Source organism: Marmota flaviventris, chromosome 19 (assembly GCF_047511675.1).
Source record: "Marmota flaviventris isolate mMarFla1 chromosome 19, mMarFla1.hap1, whole genome shotgun sequence".
NCBI classification, from domain to species: Eukaryota; Metazoa; Chordata; class Mammalia; order Rodentia; family Sciuridae; genus Marmota; species Marmota flaviventris.
In genome coordinates, this window is record NC_092516.1 from 36,554,448 (window position 1) to 36,575,824 (window position 21,377).

At 41.6% G+C, this 21,377-nt stretch overlaps 1 long non-coding RNA gene and 1 pseudogene across 1 annotated transcript; one reads left to right on the forward strand and one right to left on the reverse strand.

Moving 5' to 3' along the window:
- The window catches only part of LOC114079051 (guanine nucleotide-binding protein subunit alpha-12-like), a 36,806-nt pseudogene that overhangs the window by 10,505 nt on the left and 4,924 nt on the right, over positions 1-21,377 (forward strand).
- Positions 1,136-3,182, reverse strand: LOC139702952 (uncharacterized). The gene is made up of 2 exons (XR_011705522.1): positions 2,828-3,182; positions 1,136-2,086 (listed from the first exon to the last, which is right to left on the reverse strand). It is a non-coding gene; the product is annotated as an uncharacterized lncRNA (long non-coding RNA).

The following is a 21,377-nucleotide window of genomic DNA, read 5'->3' on the forward strand; positions in this document are numbered from 1 at the left end:
AGCTGGTCCCAATTTGTGTCCTATTTTACATGACAAATCAGTAATTATAGGATTGTGCTCTTCTAACCTCAGTGAGATATTATAGAGAATTATACAGTAGGATATTATAGAGAATTATACAGTAGTATATATTTGGGAATCCCCAAATATATACCAGTGGTGAGAAGTGTGAATGGCCTGGGAAACCTGGAGCTTACAGCTGGTTTCTGAAAACAGGGCAGTGTAGAGGGGGCTTGCAGCCTCAATCTGTAGCAAGTGACCTCCATGCAATTGATCAGCATCAGAATTGCATTACACAGTGCCAGTCTTTAGTGACTTCTTCCTTCAAGGAACTTATACCTCTTCACTTGCTCAACTCACCCAACCACCATCCCTCTTTTAACACATTCAACCAACCTTAAACTTGTTCCATGTTGGTCCTTTCTAACCTCTTCACATCATCTCCACTTGCCTCTTTAACCCCACATCACATCTCATCACTGGCTCTGTTGCCACCTCTCTTTAACTTTGTTTTAACTTCTTGCTGATACTTTTCTTCACCTGCTTCTTTCCACAGCTGCTTCTATATTCTCTCCCATCTCCCAAGATGCTTGTGTGCAGTCATTCAGTGCCCACACTCTTAGTTCTTTCCTCTCTGTGCCTATCTATTTAGCAACCTTAGCACTTCCTATCATCTCATTCTTCTCCCAACCTGCTCTAGTACCTTATTTTCCTTCATGAGTTTCTATTTCAACAATACCCTTTGGATTTCCTTCACTTATGTAAAACTAGAAACATACATAGGTTGCGGAAAAGACTCCCATTGTGACTCAAGTAGCAAAGTCTTCCATTCCCTGGGTGTCCCTGTCTTTGGACTTTTACCAGGAAGTTTTACTTTTACCTTGGCTTTGGAATTCCTCCAGAATTTTCTTTTATTCTTCCTGTGTTCTCTCTCGCAACGTCCTCCCTGTGTTTCCTGTTTCCAGTCTCTAGTTTAAGTTCTACAACCTTCTCTGTTGTTCTGCTACATGAAAAATAATTGAGGTGGTTTTCTCCCCCACAGGTTACAAATTTGGTCAATTAAAAACAACACTTTAAACAGCAGTATCATTTGACAGCAAACAACCAATCTGGAATGACATGATCATATGTATCATTAAGGTAAGGAGATTTTCAACTTTATTCAGTTTTTCACAAATGCACTGTGCTGTGCTCTTCACAAGCACATAACACATGTGCTCTCGAATGATACATATTTTAAAATGACAGAAAACATATCAAGGCAAGTTAAATACTGGCAGCTCAGTAGTCACAATAATGGTGATTGAACATCAAATAAAAACTATATTTATAAGACTATGGGATAATACTACTGAGGTATAAAAGTAATAGATAAAAAGATTAAAATCTTGAGAGAAATAATTATGTACACAAACGTGTTATAACATTAATCACAAAACCAATAAAAAACAACAATTTTCTGAACAACATCTATCTCAAAACTATTTAAAATAAACATAGTTCAAAATAAACAACATTTATCATATGTACTAAAACTGTGAAAATCCTGTAAATAAATCATCTCCATGCTTGGTATCCTTAAAGGATAAGTGACCCAAGATGAATTAAGGAGAGGTAAAAAGAAATTTTCAGGAGGAGAGAGATATTCATGGCTAAAGGATATTCACTTTAGACCAAGATCAACCATTCATCGGAGCTGACATGTGGGCCCAATTGCTGTGGGTTAAGGATTTCTAGCACATTCTGAATGATAAACGGTTCTCTCTCAGGTCTGGCTGAGTAGCCTCAGAGCACCCAGCACACCTCTAGGGAGTCATCTGTGTGGTTGGAGTTTGAGACCATGAAGCTGACTTGGAGATTCAGGCTATTTCACCATCTTCAGAGGGTGGCTGTGGGTGGAGGTGGACAGGACTGGATCAAGAAGTTAGATCCTCGAGCATCCTGAATAGACAATCACTGACTCTGTCATCAAGCCAGGGATACAGAGTTTTGTCCCTCCCCTCAGGTCTCCATAGTTCCAGGACTTCTAGGCAATGAGGGTGCGATCTCGGCCCCACACCCAGAGCTCCAGATCATAAGCTTGAATCTGGAAAGGAAAAGAGCCCCCACCAAAGCTGATGACTTTACTGGATATTGAGGGGTTTGAAGTTATGGTTAATTTATTTTCCCATTCCTTAAAATTACTTCACCTTGATTTGGACTTTCTAGTCACTGTGATTCAACAGTGTACAAATATCTAAAACTACAATGTTGAGAGGCTTGATTCTATTAACTAAGTTCTGTCAGCTACAAAGGAGGTGACATAGCAAGGTGTAATTATTAGATTTATTTAGCCTGGTGACAAATGAAGTAGCTATATACGGATATCACAACATTATTTCAGCTATTACTCACATGGACGACACTTATCAGGATCATGTTATATAAAATGTGGGACACATTTTTTCAGATTTCTTTTCAATAAAAATCGAGTATATTTTCCTATATCAGATAAATAAATTAAGCATTTGTAAAGATGCTTTGACAGATAGAATCCTTTTGGTGTCCCTTCCCATCAAATTTGAAAAGTTGATTTTATCAAGAGACAAGCTTTATCATTGTCCCTGATTTGAGTAGAATAGTGGCTGAACATTAGTAATATTTCTGCTTGGATCCATCAAGAATACTTAGTAACATGGTTAAATGCAAAACTGAGGACTGCCCAGGAAGTCCTTCCCTCCCTCCTGAGCTTTCTCCTCCCCAGAGCCCACCTGCAGCCACCCACCTTCCTGTGTCGCTCCAGTCAGCCCATCCCTCTCCCCCCACAAGCACACACAGCACCACCCACCTCCTCACACTCCTCCTTGGAAACCCGAGTGTTCCAGTCCATGGAGCAGATGAACTGATATCGCAGTTTGTGGAACAGGGGACGCTGGGCGTAGCTCTTCCCATAGAGGAAACGAAAGATTTCTTGTTTAGGAGCCTGGTTGTCCTCCTCCATGTCATTGGCCAGGTAGCTGGGGAAAGAAACCAGGTTGCTCTTTAGAGGCACAACCAAGAAGGACCTCCCCTTGGAGTCAGCTTCCCAAAACGGACTCCCAGAGGACCATCTTCAGACAGGACTGCACCAGCCCTATTAAGTGTTATAGAGGACCATGCCTTGGTCCAGAGGACTCTGCCAGACACACACCTTCTGAAGAACTCCAGCTCTTTTCTAGAAAGCATTGAGCAACACAGTTGTGGGGCAGTCCTAAGGGGTGGTTGGACCCATCTTGGAAGAATTTTTAGGGTGTGTGTAGAAAGCCACAAATGTGAGAAGACTCCTGTATGAAGAACCAGAGGGGACCACCCTACACTGGACCTGTGCCAGGCTGGGAATTGGGCATCTGTCTTGGAAATCCAGAGGCAGAAAACAGAGCAATGTTGGTATAGATACAGGAAGGAAGAGCAGTCAGATGTGGCTGCACCTCCAGTCTCTCTGCCAGGGACAGGAGGTGCCCATGCTCTCCTCCACTCCTCTCAGGTGGGCTTTAGGTTTCCTTGACTCTTTAACAACTGGCCTTTAGGGAGCTTGTGTGTTGCTTTGACTCGGGAAGTGTGGAAAAGAAAAACAAACTATACTACAGTGCTGTGATCTCGTGAACACGGAGCAAACAGGACAAAGAGGCTAAAAGTAAAAGAAAGGTTAGTGCCCCTCTGCTCCCCTCCTACCCTCCCAGGTAGTGAGTCCTGATTGATGAAGGAGACCCAATACTCACAGGGCCAGAAAGAAGTGGATTCGTTGGTACTGCCAGGAGAAGAGGCCAGCCCGGCTAAAATAAGCTATGACCATAGACAGGAGGTACTGATGGAGAGAGAAGAAAAACACAGAGAGAGGTCACATCCTGGAAGAGGAGGAAAGAGGGGACAGGAATGGGAGTCTGGGGTGAAGAGTGCCCCTGAGAGAAGTTCACCACGTAAGGAGACCTGCTGGTTTGGGGAAGGACCTGAGACAGTCAGAGCAGTTGGGGGAAGAAGAGACTTAGGGTGTTCTGTAGGATCAGCTCTGAGGGGACCTTTTGAGGAAAGGCATGTAGGTCAGCTGGGTGAGGAGGGTCTTGGGTAAGCTGGAGAACAGGGGGTCCCAAGAAGTGCAAAGAGGAGAGGAGCCCCAGCAATAGGGATATAGCTCACTCTGTAGAGTGGTTGCTAGCCTCGCATGCACAAGGCCCTGGGTTCAATCCCTAGCATCACAGAAAAAAGGCTGTTGAGCACTGGGGTTTTGGCTCAGTGGTAGAGAGCTTGCCTAGCACATGTGAGGCATCGGATTCGATCCTCAGCACCACATAAAGATAAAAAATAAAGGTATTCTGTATATCTACAACTAAAACATATTTAAAAAAATAAAAGAGGAGAGGCGCCCAAAATCTCAGGTAACAATAGCCGAGAGAGGAGGATAGGAATGCAACACCCCAAGCAGAAGCAAGGTCCACCTGTCCTCACTGCATGGAACTGCTAGGCCCTGAAGAGAGATGTTGACAAGTCACAAAGGGTCAGGACTTGGCACATCTTGTTGGTTCTACATGGAGACAGAAGGACCATGGGCTAGAAATCCCTCCTCATCCAGGCTGTGCTGGAGCAGGATCACTGCCCAGTAGAGAACAACCTCACCTTGTCAGACACTCTCAGATTCTTGTCCCAGGCCAGGAATCTTTTGACAACAGGATCTTCTGTGAACAGAACACTGGTGTTAGTTGGGAACCAGAAGGGGCTTCATGGGTGACAGACAACAGAGAGAAGAATAGGACCTCCACTGAAGAAGGTGTGGGATTGGAGTGCAATAGAGCCCAAAAGAGCCCGATATCCCAGTTGGATAGGAAAAGGACAGGAACATTCCTGGGAAAGCTGCTTTGCCCTGAAACCCCCCAGGGAAACAACTGAGTGAGGGTTGGGGTAAGAGATAGACGTCTGTATGACTAAGAACTTGGAGTAAACCGCGAGGGCCCATCATCCCCCAAGAATGCACCACCTCAGAATTAGAGTTTCTATGTTATTTTCTAGTTTGATAGGCACCGCTCAGGGAGGAGGAAATCTATTAGAACCACAGTGTCTGCAATCAGTGAGGTTAATTGGAATCAAGCTCTGTGATCCCAAGCAGGGTCATTTTTCAGGTGTAATGTAATCATCCATCATCTAAGAGTTTCACAGGGTACATGGGTCCTGAGTCCTCCAGGAATGGGGATCTCAGGGATAGCAGGGCTCTTTGGAAAAGTGCAGTGGCTGTAAGTTCCTTGTTTGTGTAAAGAGCAGGATTGGAGGGCGCTACCTGGGTGTCTCCCTACCTAGAAGCCTCTTGAAAACCTCATGGTGTTCTGGTTGCACCGAGTTCACGCGCCGTTTTTTGAGTTTCATTTTGAGGCCACACAGTGACTCCACATCCCAGGGGTGATATAGCTCACTTTCCAGATCCTCCAGCTCATCCTCAGATTCAGTGGAGGACTCTCTCTTTCTCTTTAGGCCAGTGGTCTCAGGCAGGAGGCCAGATTCTACCCAAGGTACTGAATCAAAAATCCCCGGGGGATCATCATCCGAGTCTCCCTCAGATTCTGAGGTCCACTCTCTCTTCCTCGAGGACCGACATGGGAGGCAGGGTTTTACCCACAGACCTGAGTAAAGGAAGCAGAGTCAGGCTCCTGTATTTGGAACTCATCCTTTCATCCTCTGATACCAGTTCACCTCCGACACCCCAGACCTTCAACTGTTGCCTTCTTAGCTTGGCTGGTAGCTGTCTTCTCCTTACCATTGTCCCATCTCCCTGTTCCTCAAAACTCTTTCTCATTATGGACACTTTCTCTCATGGGTGGAGTGACCCTTTTTACATCCCCTGTACCCATTTCCTGAACTTAGATCTCATCTTCTAGCCCAATTCCTTTCTCTGCAGATTTTCCATCCATGTGGACTTCCTTGTCCCGTGGCCTATTCTGAACTTCAAAAGTGGGCTTCCCACCTTTCTGGCTGCTCTATCCCTTCCTCCTTACCAGTCATCATGTCAAATCAGTTCTCACTCTAGCTCCCTCACCTGATGGACCTGCCACCTCATCATCTACCACCACCTCCAGGTGGGATTCTGAGGTGCTTGGCAGGGAAGGCGATTGCCCAGACTGGGAGATTTGTTGATCCTCCATAAGTTCTCCAATACTCTGTCTTCCTTCTACAAAACCTAGGTTCTTATTAAGATAAATCTTTCTTCCAGAATTTGGTTGAATAGGAGTCTGTTCGCTCTTCTCCAAACAGGAGAAACCAGGTGAAGAACAGTACTGAGAACAAACTGTTGCCCACTGCACTGCCAGTGGTCAACAGAGTCTGTCCCTTCCAATCAGGAAGGTTGGAAGCCTCTGATGTCATCACTCATTCCAACCTGGCAACCAGTTTGAAGGAAAACACCTGCAACTGTCAGACTGGTATGTGCACCTGTCCTAGAGTTCTAGAGGAGATAGTCTCTGCTGTGACTGATCCAAACTCTGTCCACTTTGTCTCTGACCCCTTTTTCACTCTGTCTAGACACGAATTCTTCTCTCCATTCTCAACACAACACATGTTAGATACCCAACCTCTGGGCATTTCCATTTCAGAGTTCAGTGCAGTGGGAGATTAAGGAGTATGGCAAGGAAGAAGGAGGAGGGCAGAAATGACATGACCTCCCAAGAAGGAGCTCAGTATGTACAAAAGAACCCACATACACTGAATTATCACTTGAAAACCCTAAAAGGAAACACTCAGTTTAGCAAATCTAATCTGCTAAGTGCCACTGGTCTTCACTGTTTTCAGAAATCTGTTAAGGGGACACACACTCTGCACTTAGGCATGTTTGACACAAGGATTCCTTTTGAGGTCATAAAATCATAGGAAATTGTACCCATGCTCATGGTTTTCCCAGAGTGTCTACACTTTCTGGGAGTCTATGGATCACCTCAGGTTAGCCTCTCAGTTCCAATCAATCTCTCTCAGTTACATAGCATATTTGGGAGCACAGACATTGCTCTTGACCTGCATATTTCATTATCACCCATGCACCCTATGGAAAGTCTCACATGTAGAAAGAAGAAACAAATGGGAGATTTTCCCATTGAAGACAGAGAATAATATTTGCTGAGAAGATGGGAAGTGCATGGGATGTGACCCAGCACCCAGTGGAACTGGGAAGCTGCTTCCAAACGTCCTAACTCAGCCTTTTGCTTTCCAGCTGGGCATTCAATCCATGTTTTATCTTTCTGTCCACAAAATGTGTTTAAATGTGTAGAAAACTTGCCATGTTACCCATTGTGGTGTGTAGAGGGTGAGTGGTGTCAATTACATGCATGTCTCACTTAATAATGGAGATATATTCCTAAAAATGTGTTATAGGGTGATTCATCATTGTATAAACATCCTAGAGTGCTCTTACACCAACTGAGATGGCTACAATTTCACTGTGCTGTCATACTGTGGGACAAATTCATGTATGTGGTTCCATCGTTGGCCATAACGTCATCGTGTAGGGCATGAGTTTAAATTTCTGTTGTGCAACCACCTGCATCACTCATCTGGAGAGCTTTTCCATCACCATAAACAGACACTCTTTACCAATGAAGCATTAATTCCTACTTCTCCTTCTACAGCTCCTACTGACCACCATTCTACTTTCTGTCTCTATGAAATTGAAAACCCTCGGTACCTCATCTGTGTTGAAGACTGTGAACTCATACAGTATGTGTCCCACTGTGTCTGGGTCATTTCACTTTGTGTACTGTCCTCAAGATCCTACATTGCTGGAGAAGGGGTCAGAATTTCCCATTTTCTTAAGGCTGAATAGCAGAAGAGAAGATAACATCTTTTGTCCATCTGTTTATCCCTCAGTGGGCATTGGGTTGATTCCACATTTAAGCTGCAAGACTTTCTTTTGCCACTCTTGGACCTTATCAACAAGATCATGTTTGTTATTCATGCTGTGCTTGAAGTTTTATTTTGCATTTTAATGTCTTACATGATTCTGATGACCCCATTCCAAGCAGGAGTAAATGTAGGTTGATTTGTGTTATCAGCTGAGAGTGAGTGTCCACCTAGTTTTGCAGCCCTGGATGTTCAGAGTTGAATGAGCACCCAGCAGCCTTCCAAGTGACCATGAGTTCCTTGGCAGCTCTCTCTCAGGTCCTGGCTGTCAGGAAGCAGGTCATGTTGCTGTGGAAAACCAATTGCATAGATGCTCCGCTTATTCAATTTCTATTCATGACGTCTTTAAGCATCAGAGCTGCTTGGGTTCTCTCATAGCAAATCAGAAGTTCACACTCTCCCTTGTAGTGGACAGCCTTCAAGTACACCCACATGCCACATGATAATGTTTTGGTCAGTGATGGTCCACATATATGATATTGATCTCACACGATAGTATCGCCTGTTGATATAGGAGCCAACTTAGCCTCTGTAAGTGAACTCTGTGACTTCCCCCAAAGACACATTTCCTATGGGCACATTTTTTCAGTCCTTATCTTGAGCGTTAAATGATGCATGACTGTGTGAGAAGATTCTGTTCAAACTAAATTCTCTTCTACACCTTTAAAAGTCCCAATAATTTTGGCTCAAATTCAACTCATAGTTTGCCAATTCCTATCTCTGCTGGCCACCTGGTCTAGACATATTGCAGTTAGGCATATTTCATCCTTTTTTAAAAACTATTTTATTCTAATTAGTTACACATGACAGTAGAATACATTTTGGCACATTTTACATAAATGGAGTATAAGTTCTCATTCTTCTGGTTGTACATGAGGTAGAGTTACACTGGTCATATAATCATATCTGCATATAGGGTAATAATGTACCATTCATTCTACTGTCAATCCTACCCTCATGACCCTTCCCCTTCCTTCACTCCTCTCTGTCTAATCTAAAATACCTCTATTCTCCACACCTGCATTATTGGGAATTAGAATCTGCACATTTGTTCTTTGGGATTGGCTTAGTTCACATAGCATAATATTCTTCAGCTCCATCCATTTACCAGCAAATGCCATAATTTCATTCTTTTCAAGGCTGAGTAATATTCCATGTATATATATCCATTCATCTGTTGAAGAGCACCTAGGTTGGTTCCATAGTTTAGCTATTGTGAATTGAGCTGCTATAAACAATTGTTGTGTCTGCGTCACTGTAGTATGCTGATTTTAGATCCTTTGGCTATAAACCTAGGAGTGGGATGACTGGGTCAAATGGTGGTTCCATTCCAAGTTTTCCGAGGTATCTCCTTACTGCTTTCCAGAGTGGTTCCGTCAATTTGCAGTCCCACCAGCAATGTATGAGTTTCCCCATATCCTTGCCAGCCTTTATTGTTGCTTGTGTTCTTGATAGCAGGCACAGTCCATCTTAATATATGTGATTACCTTGTTTTAAAATGAAGTAACATGTGAAGATTCTGTTTGATATGTACTTTCACCTCTGCAACTTTTTTTCCTTCTATGGATACAGTCTGATGCAGCAATAATGATAGTTATACTGGGGAGATAACAGAGTGAATCATTGTGCTTTGCAGTTAACTACTTGTAGCATAAGGTGACATGTAGGATCACTACAGTACAGTTTGTCGGCCCGTTCCTCACAGATTCTAATTAAATGGGAATGACAGTATTTTACTATAGTACTTTAAAATTTCAAAATCTCTGTTTGGAGAAGGTAGTTGGGATCCTAAAGAAATAGAAATCGGGCAGGGTGCTGTGGCACATGCCTATAATCTCAGCAGCTCAGGAAGCTGAGTAAGAGCATCATGATTTCAGAGTCACCCTCAGCAAATTAAGGAGGCCCTAAGCAGGACCCAACATGGGGGCCGGCGAGGAGGCAGCACTTTCAATGCCTCCGCAGTAATGGGATCGGAGAGACCCATTAATACACCTACATGCTACCTGCTGAGAAACTTCTAGCAAAATTCCGCTGAAAGGAGACCTGCCGGGAATTAGTAAGTTTATTGGAGGTGTCAATTTGTCCCAGACGAGTGAATCTCGGCAACGCGGAGCAGGGGCACAGTCCCGCTGGCCGCCGCCTAAACGGCCACTGCCCACACGTTGCAGCAAACGTACGAACGGCCGCTGCCTGCCTGGGCCCCCGCCGGCCCGGCTCTGTGAACAGCCCTGCCCGCACGGGGGAATCAGGAGTGGCACGGGACCGCGGCTCGGAACTCCCAGCTACCGCTCCCACCAGTGCTGACAACTGAGGTCTCTTGCACCAGCTTCCGGGGGCGTGGCTACCAGAGGGCAAGCAAACTCGCTGGGGGTTCTCAGCCCCAAGCTCTACAAACTTAGGGTCCGAGGGAATGGCAAACAGGGAGAGTGTGCCCAGGCGTTCATGAAAACAGGGATCACAGGAGTAGCAGACCTGGCGTGTAGCCAGTATTGTGGTGAGCGTCACCGTTGAGAGGGGCCTGGCTCGAGGAAAAGTGGGGAAGTGACTAGACACAAGAGAAGGCCCTAGGCACTCAAGATTGGAGACCCGCCCAGTCCGGGAGGAAAAGCTGCTGCACAGTGATTGGCTCCCGCCTACTGAGAGGAGAAGCTTGGCCCGGTGGGCACAGCTCCACCTACTGGAAGAGTAGTTAATAGAACTCTAAGACTGCATTTATTAAATTTTTTTTTGTTGTTGTTTTTTTAAAATTTTTTTTAATTCATTTTATTTTATTTTTTTTAATTTTAATTTTCATTATTATTATTATTATTTTTAATTTTCTTTTTTTCTTTTTCTTTTTTTTAATTCTTTTCTTCTGTCTTTTCATTTCTTTTCAATTTTCTTATTCCCCCTTCCTTGAATTCTACCTGCTTACTCTCATTCTCTTTAGTGACTTCTTCCCTTCCCTTCTAATACCTTTCCTCCCAAATATCAAATAAATTTATAGGAGTAAACAGTAACTCAGCAGTCAAACAGAACAAGAAGCAACATGAGCAGCATGAAAAAGCAAGGAAGAAAAGGAGTACAAACAATGCAGGACAGCCTAAATATTCAAGAGGATATAGAGTCATCAGAAAAATGGTCATATAAAGAACTAAAGAGGATACAAGACAGCAAATTCAAGCAGCGAAAGAACACATTGAATTACATAAACAGATAAAAGAAGAAGTTAAGCATCTTTATCAGGAGATAGAGATTATAAAAAAGAATCAAACAATAATCTTAGAAATGAAGGAAATTATAAACCAAATTAAAAACTCAAATGAGAGTATCACTAATAGAGTGGAGCAAGTAGAAGCCAGAACGTCAGATAATGAAGACAAAATATATCATCTTGAAAAGAGTCTAGCCAACTCAGATAGGCTGGTTAAAAATCACAAGAGAAACATCCAAGAGATATGTGATAACATAAAAAAAAACAAATTTAAGAGTCATCGGGATAGAGGAAGGTATAGAGATTCAAACCAAGGGAATGAGTGACCTGCTAAATGAAATAATTACAGAAAACTTTCCAGAAATAAAAAAGGAAACAGATATACAAATTGTAGATGCATACAGGACACCGAGCATACAAAATCACAGTAGACCAACGCCAAGACACATTGTTATGAAGATATCCAATATACAGAACAAAGAGAAAATATTAAAAGCTACAAGAGAAAGGAGGCAGATTACATTCAGGGGTAAACCAATAAGGTTAACAACGGATTTTTCATCACAGACGCTGAAAGCGAGAAGATCCTGGAACAATGTATTTCAAACACTGAAAGACAATGGATGCCAACCAAGAATTCTGTATCCAGCAAAATTAAGCTTCAGGTACAACAACGAAATACAAATCTTTCATGATAAACAAAAGCTAAAAGAATTTGCAGCCAGAAAACCAGCATTGCAAAGCATCTTGAGCAAAACACTACACGAGGAAGAAATGAAAAACAATAACCAAAGCCAACAGTGGGAAGTACCTCAGTAAAGACAGATGGCGGGGGGAAAGCTAATCATGGAGAAACAAACTAAATTAAAAAAAAGAGAGAGATAAATAATCAAACATGGCTGGAAGTACAAACCATATATCAATAGTAACTCTAAACGTTAATGGTTTAAACTCTCCAATAAAGCGACATAGGCTGGTAACATGGATTAAAAAAACAAATCCAACAATATGCTGCCTCCAGGAGACACATCTGACTGGAAAAGACATACACAGGCTGAAGGTGAAAGGCTGGGAAAAAATATACCACGCACACGGTCCTCACAAGCAAGCAGGGGTGGCCATCCTCATATCGAATAAAATCGACTTCAAGACTAAGTTAATCCAAAGGGATAAGGAAGGACATTATATACTGTTAAAAGGAACCATTCACCAACAAGATATAACAATTATCAATATTTATGCACCAAATAATGGTGCTGCGACGTTCATAAAACAAATTCTCCTCAAGTTCAAGAATCAAATAGACCACAACAATAATTATGGGTGACTTCAACACACCTGTCTCACCATTGGACAGATCCTCCAAACAAAAGTTGAATAAAGAAACTATAGAACTCAATATCACAATCAGTAACCTAGACTTAACTGACATATATAGAATATATCAACCATCATCAAGTGGATATACTTTTCTCTCAGCATCACATGGATCCTTCTCAAAAATAGACCATATATTATGCCATAGGGCAACCCTCAGTAAATATAAAGGGGTGGAGATAATACCATGCATTTTATCTGATCATAATGGAATGAAACTGGAAATCAATGATAAAAGAAGGAAGGGAAAATCCTATATCACATGGAAAATGAACAATATGTTACTGAATGATCAAGGGGTTACAGAAGACATAAAGGAGGAAATCAAAAAATTCTTAGAGATAAATGAAAATACAGACACAACATATCGGAATCTATGGGACACAATGAAAGCAGTTTTAAGAGGGAAATTCATCGCCTGGAGGTCATTCCTCAAAAAAAGGAAAAACCAACAAATAAATGAGCTCACACTTCATCTCAAAGCCCTAGAAAAGGAAGAGCAAAACAACAGCAAATGCAGCAGAAGGCAAGAAATAATTAAAATCAGAGTGGAAATCAACGAAATTGAAACAAAAGAAACTATTGAAAAAATTAACAAAACTAAAAGTTGGTTCTTCGAAAAAATAAATAAGATTGACAGACCCTTAGCCATGCTAACGAAGAGAAGAACAGAGAGAACTCAAATTACTAACATACAGGATGAAAAAGGCAATATCACAACAGATGCTACAGAAATGCAGAAGACAATTAGAAATTATTTTGAAAACCTATATTCCAATAAAATAGAAGATAGTGAAGACATTGATAAATTTCTTAAGACATATGATTTGCCCAGACTGAGTCAGGAGGATACACACAATTTGAACAGACCAATATCAATGGATGAAATAGAAGAAGCAATCAAAAGACTACCAACCAAGAAAAGCCCAGGACCGGATGGGTATACAGCGGAGTTTTACAAAACCTTTAAAGAAGAATTAATACCAATACTTTTCAAGTTATTTCAGGAAATAGAAAAAGAGGGAGCTCTTCCAAATACATTCTATGAGGCCAACATCACCCTGATTCTGAAACCAGACAAAGACACCTCCAAGAAAGAAAACTACAGACCATATCTCTGATGAACCTAGATGCAAAAATCCTCAATAAAATTCTGGTGAATCGGATACAAAGGCACATCAAAAAAATTGTGCACCATGATCAAGTAGGATTCATCCCTGGGATGCAAGGATGGTTCAATATATGGAAATCAATAAATGTTATTCACCACATCAATAGACTTAAAGATAAGAACCATATGATCATCTCGATAGACGCAGAAAAAGCATTCGACAAAGTACAGCATCCCTTTATGTTCAAAACATTAGAAAAACTAGGGATAACAGGAACTTACCTTGACATTGTAAAAGCTATCTATGCTAAGCCTCAGGCTAGCATCATTCTGAATGGAGAAAAATTGAAGGCATTCCCTCTAAAATCTGGAACAAGACAGGGATGCCCTCTATCACCACTTCTATTCAATATAGTTCTAGAAACACTGGCCAGAGCAATTAGACAAAAGAAAGAAATTAAAGGCATAAAAATTGGAAAAGAAGAACTTAAATTATCACTATTTGCGGATGACATGATTCTATACCTAGCAGACCCAAAAGGGTCTACAAAAAAACTACTAGAACTAATAAATGAATTCAGCAAAGTGGCAGGATATAAAATCAACACGCATAAATCAAAGGCATTTCTGTATATCAGCGACAAAACTTCTGAAACGGAAATGAGGAAAAACACTCCATTCACAATATCCTCAAAAAAAAATAAAATACTTGGGAATCAACCTAACAAAAGAGGTGAAAGATTTATACAATGAAAACTACAGAACCCTAAAGAGAGAAGTAGAAGAAGATCTTAGAAGATGGAAAAATATACCCTGTTCATGGATAGGCAGAACTAACATCATCAAAATGGCGATATTACCAAAAGTTCTCTATAGGTTTAATGCAATGCCAATCAAAATCCCAATGGCATTGCTTGTAGAAATAGATAAAGCAATCATGAAATTCATATGAAAAATAAAAGACCCAGAAGAGCAAAAGCAATTCTAAGCAGGAAGTGTGAATCAGGCGGTATAGCGATACCAGATTTCAAACTATATTACAGAACAATAGTAACAAAAACAGCAATAGTAACAACAAAAAAAATAGTAACAAAAACAGCATGCTGGTACCAAAACAGGCGGGTGGCCAATGGTACAGAATAGAGGACACAGAGACTAATCCACAAAGTTACAACTATCTTATATTTGATAAAGGGGCTAAAAGCATGCAATGGAGGAAGGATAGCATCTTCAACAAATGGTGTTGGAAAACTGGAAATCCATATGCAACAAAATGAAACTGAATCCTCTCCTCTCACCATGCACAAAAGTTAACTCAAAATGGATCAAGGACCTTGATATCAAATCAGAGACTCTGCGTCTGATAGAAGAAAAAGTTGGCTCCGATCTACAGATTGTGGGGTCAGGCTCCAAATTCCTTAATAGGACACCCATAGCACAAGACTTAATAGCAAGAATCAACAAATGGGACTTACTTAAACTAAAAAGTTTTTTCACAGCAAGAGAAACAATAAGAGAGGTAAATAGGGAGCCTACATCATGGGAACAAATTTTTACTCCTCACACTTCAGATAGAGCCCTAATATCCAGAGTGTACAAAGAACTAAAAAAATCAGACAATAAGATAACAAATAACCCAATCAACAAATGGGCCAAGGACCTGAACAGACACTTCTCAGAGGAGGACATACAATCAATCAACAAGTACATGAAAAAATGCTCACCATCTCTAGCAGTCAGAGAAATGCAAATCAAAACCACCCTAAGATACCATCTCACTCCAGTAAGATTGGCAGCCATTATGAAGTCAAACAACAACAAGTGCTGGAGAGGATGTGGGGAAAAGGGTACTCTTGTACATTGCTGGTGGGACTGCAAACTGGTGCGGCCAATCTGGAAAGCAGTATGGAGATTCCTGGGAAAGCTGGGAATGGAACCACCATTTGACCCAGCTATTGCCCTTCTTGGACTTTTCCCTGAAAACCTTAAAAAAGCGTACTACAGGGATACTGCTACATCGATGTTCATAGCAGCACAATTCACAATTGCTAGACTGTGGAACCAACCCAGATGCCCTTCAATAGATGAATGGATAAAAAAAAATGTGGCATCTATACACCATGGAGTATTACGCAGCACTAAAAAATGACAAAATCATGGAATTCGCAGGGAAATGGATGGCACTAGAGCAGATTATGCTTAGTGAAGCTAGCCAATCCCTAAAAAACAAATACCAAATGTCTTCTTTGATATAATGAGAGCAACTAAGAACAGAGCAGGGAGGAAGAGCAGGAAGAAAAGATTAACATTAAACAGATACATGAGGTGGGATGGAAAGGGAGAGAAATGGGAAATTGCATGGTAATGGAGGGAGACCCTCATTGTTATACAAAATTACATATAAGAGGTTGTGAGGGGAATGGGAAAATAAACAAGGAGAGATATGAATTACAGTGGATGGGGTAGAGAGAGAAGATGGGAGGGGAGGGAGGGGGGATGGTAGAGGATAGGAAAGGTAGCAGAATACAACAGTTACTAATAGGGCATTATGTAAAAATGTGGATGTGTAACCGATGTGATTCTGCAATCTGTATTTGGGGTAAAATTGGGAGTTCATAACCAACTTGAATCTAATGTATGAAATATGATATGTCAAGAGCTTTATAATGTTTTGAACAACCAATTAAAAAAATGTTAAAAAAAAAACAAGTACATGAAAAAATGCTCACCATCTCTAGCAGTCAGAGAAATGCAAATCAAACCACCCTAAGATACCATCTCACTCTAGTAAGATTGGCAGCCATTATGAAGTCAAACAACAACAAGTGCTGGAGAGGATGTGGGGAAAAGGGTACACTGGTACATTGCTGGTGGGACTGCAAATTGGTTCGGCCAATTTGGAAAGCAGTATGGAGATTCCTGGGAAAGCTGGGAATGGAACCACCATTTGATCCAGCTATTGCCCTTCTCGGACTATTCCCTGAAGACCTTAAAAGAGCGTACTACAGGGATACTGCCACATCGATGTTCACAGCAGCACAACTCACAATAGCTAGACTGTGGAACCAACCCAGATGCCCTTCAATGGATGAATGGATTAAAAAAAATGTGGCATCTATACACCATGGAGTATTACGCAGCACTAAAAAATGACAAAATCATGGAATTCGCAGGGAAATGGATGGCACTAGAGCAGATTATGCTTAGTGAAGCTAGCCAATCCCTAAAAAACAAATTCCAAATGTCTTCTTTGATATAATGAGAGCAACTAAGAATAGAGCAGGGAGGAAGAGCAAGAAGAAAAGATTAACATTAAACAGAGACATGAGGTGGGAGGGAAAGGGAGAGAAAAGGGGAATTGCATGGAAATGGAGGGAGACCCTCATTGTTATACAAAATTACATATAAGAGGTTGTGAGGGGAATGGGAAAATAAACAAGGAGAGAAATGAATTACAGTAGATGGGGTAGAGAGAGAAGATGGGAGGGGAGGGGAGGGGGGATAGTAGAGGATAGGAAAGGTAGCAGAATACAACAGTTATTAATATGGCATTATGTAAAAATGTGGATGTGTAACCGATGTGATTCTGCAATCTGTATTTGGGGTAAAAATGGGAGTTCATAACTCACTTGAAGCTAATGTATGAAATATGATATGTCAAGAGCTTTGTAAGGTTTTGAACAACCAATAAAAAAATGAAATAAAAAAAAAGGAGGCCCTAAGCAACTCAGCAAGACCCTGTCTCCAAATAAAATATAATAAAGGAGTGGGGATATGGCTAGTGGTTGAGCACCCCTAGGTTCAGTCCCTGGTACCAAGAGAGAAAAGAAATTGAAATCACTATAGAAGGAAATAAAGAGGAAGATTTTTGTGGGAAGGTGAAGTATGATGATGGGTTGACAGGGCAGGACTGTGCTGGGCCTCAAGTCCTTCATTTGTGGGAACACTCTGAAACACCCTGCTGTCCTGCTTGGTGTAGCCACCCACTGACCCTTAGAGTCCATAAGAATAAGAATCATCCAAGAGGCTGGGCATGGTGGTGCATGCCTGCAGTCCTAGCAGCTAGAGAGGCTGAGGCAAGAGGATTGTAAGTTCAAAGCCAGCCTCAGCAACAGCAAGGTGCAAAGCAATTCAGTGAGACCCTGTCTTTAAATAAAATACAAAAAAGGGGGGGCTCAGTAGTTGAGCCCTTTCAATGCCCAGTACCCCACCCCCAGAAAAAGAGTCATCCTAGGAAGCTCCGTCTACCTCTTCCCCAGGAGGTTCTCTACACCTTGCTAACTCTGCTTCTCTCACTTTCCCTTGCCCTGATGGGAGCCAAGGTCTCTGGAACTGAAGAGAAATACATGTTCTATGACCCATAGAACCAGGGAAAGCCTTGAGAAAAAGAGAATGAGTGCAAGCAGTGGACTTTGCTACAGTGGACTTTTCTCAGGGTCGAGATTTCCTGTCCCAGATGAATCATGTTCAAAAAGAGGGCGAAATATATGTAATATCAGTCTTTAACAGTTAGATCCCCTGAGAGAAAGGCCAGTTGAGCTCACTGTCCAGATGGGGAATTTCAAAACACAGAGGGGACATGGGGGAGCCAGCAGTTTCTTTGAGTGGAAAGGACAGAGTTGGGTGTCTAAGGAGACATAGCTGGAGGTCATGGTGCAGAGAACCTGAGAGAGATGAGACATGCAGAGGCTCCCAGTTGGGTCTGAATGTGGTGAGCGCACAGTGGGAGGTGAGAGCAAGGTCCAAGCAAATTCTGGCTTTACCCCTCTTCCCTTGCTTCCTAGACACCCAAATATGGCTTTTGTTCACTACCTGAGGCAGAAAAGCACACAGAGAGGTGTCCCCTGGAGGTTGGATATGTGGTTTTTCTGTCACCATTGTCACTTTTACTCTCTCAGCAAGGGTTTAGACTCAGGCCATGTTCAACTTTAGCCAGGGCTGGCCACAATGTTCCTGGCCACCCAACCACTTCCAGGTAGCAGTGCTGGGCATGGTTTCATTTTTGCTGAATGAATTGAATGCCACAGATGAGCTGGGGACACTGAGAAAACGGGAAGGGTTATGTGGCACTCTTTGGGATGAATCAGTACTTACTACTGGGTAGGATAGATTTAGATGGCAGGGCACAGTGTCAGTCTACCCGGCCTGATGATGGATGTGGTTATCTGCAAAAGTATGACTGTTTATTTCAAGGCTTGGTTAATGTTTTAGATCATGGGAAATCAGGGGTCAGGGGAATTCAAGGACAGACATGATTGCATGTATAAAACATGGGCTAGCATATAGGGGGAAATCCTACAGTCTCCACCCACATATGCTCCACCTCTCTGTGTGCTCTAGCAGTCTGTATTTCCCAGCTGTAGAGTCAACATCACCTTTATTAACTTTTTAGTGCTGTGTATTTCTAATATAAGATGTGCAGAAAGCCCTCCTCTGCCTCTGGTGCAGCCACCATCAGCCTGTGTTCCTCAGGGACCCAATGACAAGCTGCCTGAACATCCACTGAGGACATGCCATGTGCCCAAGGACAACACCTTTCTCGTTTGAACTCCTGAGATGTCTGAGATGTTTCCATGGCATAACTTAGTGTTTTGGTCAGTTTTCCATGACAAAAAAAAAAAAAAAAACCTGGATAACCCTCTTAAAAGGAGGAAAGGTTCACTTTGGCTCTTGATCTCAGAGCCAAAGCCATGACTGAAACAGTCATGGTTCAGTCCATGGTTGCTTATCCTGTTGCTTAGGGCCTGTGGGTGCCCAGAATCTTATGGTTGGAGCATGAAGCATAGCAGGTCTATTGACCTCATGGCAGTCAAGAAGGAAAGAGAGAAACAGGAAGGGGCCCGTGTTCCAATACCTCCTCAAGGGCACACCCTCATTGACTTGACTACCTCTTAATTTACCCCCGCCTTCTAAAAATTCCACTACCTCCCAATAGCAAGACAAAGCCTCCAGTGCATGGGCCTTAGGGGACACCGCAGATCCAAACCACTGTCCCTAGTGCATCCTGATTTTAAATCATTAATGGAACTCAATGAAAAATTTTGGGATTTGGAATTGCTATATTTTTCAAGTGTTACCTGCCAATCAGCCCAAACTATCTTACAAGATTGAGTAGAAGACATCTGTTCTTATGTGCAAATACATGCAAAGCAGTATTTTATGATGCTAGTGGAAAAAAATAGTTATGTTAGAGATGGTTCTGTTTTCACCTTGTGTTCTTAGTGGGGTGAGCTGCTGCGACTTCATGTTTGTAACTGCATGTGTGCTGTCTCTCTTGTCCAGGCTATTTCCTAGGTGTGGAAATACTTTTAAGTCTACTCAGTGACATGTCATTTTTCTTGATTTCTTCTTTACAAAGCATATAAATGGAGTGGTGGTCTTACATCTGCTACTGCTCTTTGGAAAGTGGAAAGGGTGCTATATACTAGGAAAAGTAGGTGACTACATGGAAATAAGAACATTCTGCAGAGATAATAAATTCTAAACAATATAATTCCCCATCATTTGATTTTTACTTAAACCTAAGGAAAATTTGTCCTTTTTCACATGAGGCAAGTACAATCAAATTTAGAATCCAGGCTTAGGAGACTGTATAACAGAAGTGCATAAACTTGGATCTATTTCACAAATCTATGTGAATTAAGTAGGATAAATATTAGTTTTGTTCAAGAGATACAAATTATAGCATTATGATCTTCCCAGTGGGTTCTTTTGGAGCAAATTTGGCAAAATGTATGAAAAGTTATCTGAAATATAAATACTAAAAGCAAAATGTAGAGGCAAGAATGGAAACAATCTGACAATTGTAGGTAAGAGAAACAAATAAAACTAAATGCTATGAAATACCAAAAAAAAAGTAAGTGCCAGTCCATTCATATCTTAACAACAGAATGTGCAGGGTGTACAGTATATTACAAGATAGAGTTCAAGCCTGCGAACTCTGTCTTGTAATATACTTGTTTGGAAAATGGATTATATGTTAGAAAAATGAAAAGTTAATAAAAGTTAAAGTAAAAACAATCATGAATTGATTTGGTATCTCACAGAACTTGTTTGATTTTAACAGAGGATAATTCTTGGAATTTAAAGGCTTGCTCTTTACCGTGTCATTCTTTAGATTTTAGATTTTTTCCAAGGTTGTTTTTGCTTTAATCCTATGGCATTTTTATTTTACTTGGATTAGTGTTTTATCCTTGAATTTTCCCAAAAGGAGAAAGTTGATATTTTACATCATATTTGAGCACACAGGCCTCTACTAATACTTGACAATTTTACTGTATTTGTAAAATAAATCTATGTCTCAATGTTGGTTTTTTCAAAGGATCTCACATATCAGAATTTTTTGCTTCTGGGACTGAGGGGTATAGCTGAGTGGTAGAGCCCATGCTTAACATGAGCAAGGCCTTGGCTTCTATCCTTAGCACCAAATGAAAAAGATTAGTTCATTTCCCCAGAGTGAGGACTAAGAGTCAAAGAGCCCGGGCCATGCAGACCCAGGTTTTGTTTTAGAAAGTACCTCTTATGCTGTCTGAGCCTCAGTTTCCTCATTTGTACAATGAGTAATGATTAACCCACAGTTTGTGAGTCTTAAAGAATAACAGACATACAGGGTTTAGGATGGTGTTTAGAACAAAACCGTCTCCTGTAAGTGTGGAGCTTGTTTTCTTGGATGCTAGAACCTAGGGAACTGCATCCTGTTTGCCTGGGACAGTCCTGTGGTGTGCCTGTTGCCCTAGCCTGATTATTAACAGTGCCCCCTTTTGCTCTCAAAGTCTCTCCATTTGGGCAGTGATTATGTGTTCACCTCAG